The following is a 6,606-nucleotide window of genomic DNA, read 5'->3' on the forward strand; positions in this document are numbered from 1 at the left end:
AGACAGAAGTAGGAAATCATATTTTCTCTTTCTCTTTCTTTTTCTTTCTATCCAAACTCCAAAAAAAAAAAAAAAAAAAAAAAATTTTAAAAAATCTCTTTCGTTTCTTTTCTAATTGATTCCACCTAACCAAAAGAAACCTAAGGAAACTAATCCCCATGGAAGGAAATCCTAAAAGGTAAGGAAACTATCCTTATTCCTTACCAAAAGAAACTTAATTACTAAGAATAACAAAATATCAATTCAATACGTTTACACTTTTAACCCCAAAAAAAGTACCCTTAATTTAAAAACTCAGCTAATTGTAAAACGAGGCCAATTCCTTTTCTTTTCGAAGAATTAGACCAATTAATAAGTGCTATTGCTATTTTAAGATCTAATTCTTAACGGAATAATTGGAGGGTTACAATTCTTTATTTGTTATATGATTGACTAATTGAAAGAATATGTCTATTAATTCAGTGCAATTATTTTTATTTTTATTTTTTTTTTAACACAATTCAGTGCAACTATTTGTGAGAATCATTTTTCAAATTAAAACTTCAAATAAAAAGATATTTTTTAATTTTAGTAGTGATTTGTTTTCTCCTAGCCTTAGAGTATCTCAAACCCATGCTTTCAAATCCTACTTGGATTTGGCATGAGAACTCTTCCAATTGATACCTTAAATGCCTAAGTTACATTTGCCACATCACACAATATGTCAAATTAAAAAGTTTATGCCAAATAAAATTTTCCCATTAATACATGTAAGAATACCTCCCTTTCTAAAAATTTCTCTAATTCTTCATTTATTTTATTCCTTCACTCCTCCTCCTCCATTTTTCTCTTATAAAAAAGAATAAAAAAATTTAGAATAAAGTACACTAAACCCCCTTAACTTTCTTCTCTTCCTCAAGCCCTAGAACTTTAAAGAGTATTTTACCTAACTGAAAATTTGTTACATCTAATAATTAGCCTTAAGAGAAGGCATGTGACCCATGTGCATTGGTTAAAATTTAGAATACCATATATACCCTCATGACTATTATATTAATCATATTATATATATACACACACACACACATGAACCAGAGAATCCCAAAATCATCAATATAGCCTTTAACTGTTCACGACAAAGGATGTCAGAATCGCGATGATTCGAGAGCTAAAAGTTTGATTTTCGGCCAAGGTAGGAGCACCAGAGCTAGGGGTGGCAAAAATCCCCAACCCGGTGAGGAACCGCCCCGCCCCTGCCCCCGCCCCATTTAAAGCGGGTTTGGAGAACCGTTTACTTAAATGGGGTGGGGATGGAGGTTAAAAAAAAAAACCGGTCGGTTGCGGGACGGGGGCGGGGGACTAAGATCCCCGCCCCCGCAATCGCCCCGTTTAATATGTTAAATTATTAATTTACCCACCCATGTTAATATATTTATTAAAGTAACCTTCACTATATATATATATATATATATATATATATATATATATATATATATATATAAAGTGGAAACCCTACACTTCATTACTTCCACTTTGCTATTGAGGCGGCACTCACACAATTCTTCTGGTTATGCCTTTTCCTCTGGACTTTTTATATTCCCCTATTCATGGATGGAGATGTAGTACTTGGGATTAGCCGAATTCTCAAACTACATGAAGAAAATCTATTTGATTCACAACCGAACGATGATTTGATGATCTAAAGGTGATTCCCCGAGAGTTGTCTTTCCTTGGAGTCTATTAAGAGATCCAAGAACCTGACAGCCGTGTAACTCTAAGCTCTCTCTCAAACCCATCATTGAATATATGGGGTTTGACCTTCTGATTCTTGTAGATTTTGTAGTTTGCAGTTACAGAGAGAGAGAGAAAGGGCAAGTTCAGAGTTGAGAACGAGAATAGAGATGGAGACGATTAGGGAGGCTGAAATATATGGGTTTTGACCTTCTGATTCTTGTAGATTTTGTAGTTTGCAGTTGCTGAAAGAGAGAGAGGGCAAGTTCAGAGTTGAGAACAAGAATAAAGATGGAGGCGATTGGGGAGGCTGAAATATATGACTTTCTGATTCTTGTAGATTTTGTAGTTTGCAGTTACAGAGAGAGAGAGAGAAAGGGCAAGTTCAGAGTTGAGAACGAGAATAGAGATGGAGGCGATTGGGTAGGCTGAAATATATGGGTTTTGACCTTCTGATTCTTGTAGATTTTATAGTTTACAGTTGCAGAGAGAGCGAGAGAGAGGGCAAGTTCAGAGCTAAATGATTTGCCCTAATCGGTTATGGGGCGGGGGCGGGGCAAGTGGGGATGGGGCGGGGGCGGTTATGGGGATTAGAGGAAAAAGTGAACCGGTTATGGAACGGTTTTGGGGATACCAAAATTAAATGGGGGCGGAGATGGGGAATGGAAACCCGCCCCAAACCACCCCATTGCCATTCCTAACCAGAGCTATAGTTTTTGAGGAGTTTGCAGTCGAAGCGGGCGGATCGAGCACATCGAGATTATTGGCCGCGATTTGAGGCACATTTGGGAGTTAGCTAAGTGGAGTACCAAGTGTTCTTTTTGGTTACAAATGTAGTCATTCTAGAACCCAAAGAAGACCCCGAGCCAATCCATGACGTTGTTCTATATAAAATTCAAGAAAGAGGCTAATATAAATATAGGAGCAATGTATTAATTATAACTGTTTTTTTTAACTAATCAAAACTGCGACGGTCTAAGACAGTAACATTCGTGGCTGCAATTAGCAATCCTCTCTTTATATAACCCCATAAATTTGTATTTAATTCAATTGACAATATATTGGTAAGACAATGATTTTTGGAAAAACTACACTTAAGTAGATTTAGGAGCCTTAAATAACAAATCGGTCTATTTTTAAAAATAATTTTCAATTTGGTTGAGTTAGGTAAAATAATTACATATGCATAAATAACTATTATTTATGTCCAAAATACCAAAATATCATTCGTAAATCAAATAATTATTTTATTCATAAAATTTAAAAAAAACAAAATTTTTGAGTTGACTTTCAACTTGGCAGTTTTGCATATGGTGTATATATTACCAAAATAAATAAAATAAAAAACAACATATATATATATATATATATATATATATATATACACGTACTTGATCAATATATTGGTAATATACAAAAAATTTAGTGAAAATTCATTATGTATATAATTTTTTATTTGGACAAGTGGAAATTCATCCTATATATATATATATATGTGTGTGTATAATTTTAACCATATCTCCTAATTTATACCAATATAAACTTGCAAATGTAAAAACTTTCCTATGAATATATATAGATATACATATCTACACATAATAAGTACACACAACACGGTAGAGGGAGACCATGAAAAAAAATTAAATGGTTGCTTCAGTAAATGGTACACTATCAATCATTTTTTATTTATAAAACAAGTGTAATTAATTGAGCCAAAAAATTGATGATTATCTCCGGGCGTGCACAAAAAAAAAGACGATTTATATCTTTTTGAGTTTAATTTTATTTTTCTTTTTGGGGACTAACCTTTGATTGCCCTATTTTTTACTATATTAAATCTTTTTTATTATTTGTATATATGAAAGTTGCAGCAATATATATATGAAAGTTCTCATGTGTATATATATGAAAGTTGCAGCAATATGGTTCAAAGTTAAAGGAAATATCTCATTTTATTCAATTTTTCAAGTAAATAAATTATTTAAAGAAAGTACTTGATTTTAGGGGAATAATTTTTATTATTTTGGAATAAGTGTTTGGAAGGCATTTTGGACCTAAACAATAGTTATTGATGCATATGTAATTATTTTACTTAATTCAACCAAAGTGAAAAATGAACTTTTAAAATAGATTATTTTGTTATTTAAGGCTCCTAAGGTTCCGTTTGGTTAGACGGAAATTATAATGAAAGTGAAAGTGAAAGAAAATAAAAGAAAGGAAAAGGAAATTAAGTTTCCATGGTGCATTTGGTTAGCAAGAATTTTTTTCAAGAAAGTTCTGAGAAAATATTATTTTGCGAGTTTGGAAAGCATGAAAGTGAAAAGAAAGTGATTGTAGTTACCAAAACTACCCTTTTAGTTACAAGATTACTTTGTACTCTTTTGAGACATTACTCTATCTTTTGAATTATGAACAAAATTTAAATTTTAAGTTCAAAATGAAACAATGAATATTATATTTAATAATTTGATATATGTGATTATAGGTACATGTTAGAAAGAAAAAAAAAGTTTGAGTCTAAACGAAATATAGTGCTTCAAGTAAATTAATTTGATACATCTAGTATATATAGAATTAAAACTAAATTAGTTTGGTAAATCTAATTTACTTAGAGTCCTAAAGTTGAGAGAAGTTATGTATAAATTAAATTGTAAATTGTATACGTAGAGACACTAATCCTAATTTTTCACCCTACACTCTGCTCCTAAATATTCAGATATATATATATCACTCTAAATCATAGAGCAGGCTCCCTAAGTTAGGGAGCGCTCCCATGACAAAGGAGCAGGCTCTCAATTTGTGAGAGCCTGCTTTCATCCATAATTGCGTATTGTTGGTTTTAGGGTATTGTTTGGACTGTGTAGGGTAGTTCTAATTTGTTTAAACTGCTTGGAATGATGTTTATGATTGTTATAAACTTGTAAAAATATAGGGAAATAATAATTCATAAATGGATTAAGAAACGGACAGTGTGAAATTAGGGAAAAGTCCTACATGTCGCACTTTGGTTGTTAAGCAACTTACATACTGGAACTTGGAGATTCTTATATATATGATTTTATATTGTTTAACGATATTGAAAGAGAGTTACAATTATAGTGAACTACTTGAAATTTATGGTGCTTGGTTTGGATTAAATTGGGGTTTAATTTTTTATTAACCGCATCAAGTAATGAACTGCTTGGAGGATTTAGATGCCTAAACTTACTTTACCCATTTAAATAGTTGAAACATGGTTTTTAGATTCTATAATGAGCGTCTAATATCATTATGTATGTATTAATCTGTATAGATGCAAGTGGTTTATTTTGTTTATGTTGTTCTAGCAATTTTCTGTGAATGGTTATCAAATTCTAATCATATATCAGTGATATAAATTAAGCATGTTAAAATCTATACTATTTTTATTATGCTTGTTAAGGATTAATTGATGTTTAAGTTTCAGCATTTAACGCATCAATTGTGGGACTGGAAATATAAGTATGATAATTGGCCAATGTTATTATGCTTGCTATGGAATTAATTGATGAAAACATTTATTTACGTTATGTCAATTATATGGAATCTGTGGATTAGTCAGTATGTGCATTCATTACCTGTATTATCAACTACTAGAATGTAAGGATTGTATGCACTGGTATAGGATAGTGGCATACTAGGGACGGATTAGTTTCAAAATACTAAATCCTACCTATGCTGGAATAAGGGAATGTATTATAAAATAAATCATACTTATATATAAGTCAAAGAAGCTGCACAAGCTGAATGACTAATTAGATTACTTGTTATCTATGTTAAGTCAAAGAAGCTACACAAGCTGAATGGCTAACTGGATTTCTTATGGATGGATATGATAGGACTTTAAATATATTTTTATAGTACCGAGATATGAGCTTGAGTCTCAGAGTTAACGGTTAGGGAGCATATATGCAGTAGGATGCGTAGCTGGCTGTGTTGGTTGAGGTATGCCCTATTAGGCTTATGTACTCATGCCCACTCAGGTGCGTTTTGCATGTTGCCTTTTATTCAGGTTGAGATCCTCTTCATAGTCCAGTGAGAGTCCCGTAGTATGGATGTATATATATATGTACATACTACATAGTTATTGTTGAGCTATCTAGGATGTATCTGCGTATCGGGTTTCTGTATGGATCATAGTAGAATAGGACTTGTGTGTGGGCCTGACCCACTTTTTTATTTTTTAAATGTTCGTCAGATTCAGGGTTAGAGCTTGGTCATGCAGAGCAGATACAAACACTCATTCCTCTGACTACGTAGGACTACTTTCCATGTTTGGATTTAGATTTTATTTCAGTTGTTTCAATTTCAGTTTGGAATATTATTAGGGGTCCGCATGATGGATTCCCGAGCTGTACAAATATTGGGAAGTTTGAAATTTATTATTTAAATTTTAAGGATTTTTAATTTAGAATTCTTTCAGCGTATTACTATTTTATTCTTATCTTAAATTTATATTCTGTGCTTATTTACATATTAATCGTTTGGTATCCCTCAGATCTATGCTCAGACTTGATCACCCGTGACTCTAGAATCGAGGGGTATCACAGTTGGTATCAGAACATTCCAGGTTCTAGGGTCCTTAGGAGTGACTTTCGTTATATGACTTCCGCGTTGCGTCTCTTAAAACTTAGAGCCATATTAGGATTCATTGTACTCTATTTACGGTTCGTTAGGAGGAGCAGATATCAATTATATTTCATAGTTATGGAATGGTTGACACTAGGAGGAGGATGGGGTCTAAGGCGAAAGCGATACAGACCCAAAGGAGTACGTTATCGAGTTCTTTGTCAAAAACAAAACTTGGGATCGAAGGTTTAGTTCCGGTTGGCGCTACTTTTAAAATTATAAACCAAGGAAGGATTTAATAGGGTGTTT

The sequence above is a fragment of the Cornus florida genome, unplaced genomic scaffold (assembly GCF_030987335.1).
Source record: "Cornus florida cultivar Cherokee Brave unplaced genomic scaffold, ASM3098733v1 CherokeeBrave_3.0.0_Hap2_Chr02, whole genome shotgun sequence".
Lineage (NCBI taxonomy): Eukaryota > Viridiplantae > Streptophyta > Magnoliopsida > Cornales > Cornaceae > Cornus > Cornus florida.